At 32.7% G+C, this 679-nt stretch overlaps 1 protein-coding gene across 1 annotated transcript in view; it reads left to right on the top strand.

The window, feature by feature from the left end:
• LOC119592239 (helicase domino-like) overlaps positions 1-679 on the top strand; it is a gene marked incomplete at its 3' end in the record, with an annotated part of 26,783 nt that overhangs the window by 8,739 nt on the left and 17,365 nt on the right.

Genomic DNA, 679 nt, shown 5'->3' with positions numbered 1-679 from the left:
ATTATTGTCTTCATATTCGGAATAGCTAAAAAGAATCGTATCTATTTCATTTCTGTCAAGAAATCAGAAAGAAAAAAGAGACATCCTAGTAAATTCATAAGAAAAAAAATACACTTCACTTCATTTTCTGTCATAGAAGATCAGAAAGAAATATTTACTTAGACCTATATGATATTTTAGAGAGTTTTAACTTGGTTTAAATGCTTTTAGGCACTAGGGATCTGGTAAAGCCTAACTAAAAGTTTTATAGAATTGTGGTTATGAAGACATGCTGCAATTATTTAAGACAGAAAAATATAAAAAGAGTTGTTATTGGGAAAAGTTATTTACACTGTAACAGTTTTATAATAGTTCTGTAATATAGAATTATATAAGCTGGGAAATGAAGTTGTGTTGGGATGAGTTATTTGTGTCCAATTTAACCCACTCATGCCAGGTGACTTCTAATTACATCTGTGCCACATGCATCAATCCTGCTGTCAAGTTTGTTCACAAAACAGTTATTTGCTTGGTTCTTTATTGTAGTCTTTGAAAATGCACAACCCCTCAAATATAGGCATAAAGTATCTCTATGCTGTGATGCAATAGAAAGCATTTAGGGAAAGGTAAATGCAGTTGCCTGCATGTGATGCCCAACACATTACTAAGTGTGACATGGAGAAATCACAGCATGAGTGGG

Source organism: Penaeus monodon, chromosome 29 (assembly GCF_015228065.2).
Source record: "Penaeus monodon isolate SGIC_2016 chromosome 29, NSTDA_Pmon_1, whole genome shotgun sequence".
NCBI lineage: Eukaryota > Metazoa > Arthropoda > Malacostraca > Decapoda > Penaeidae > Penaeus > Penaeus monodon.
The sequence above is the reverse complement of the archived record's forward strand: the minus strand, read 5'-3'. Positions and strand labels throughout refer to the sequence as shown.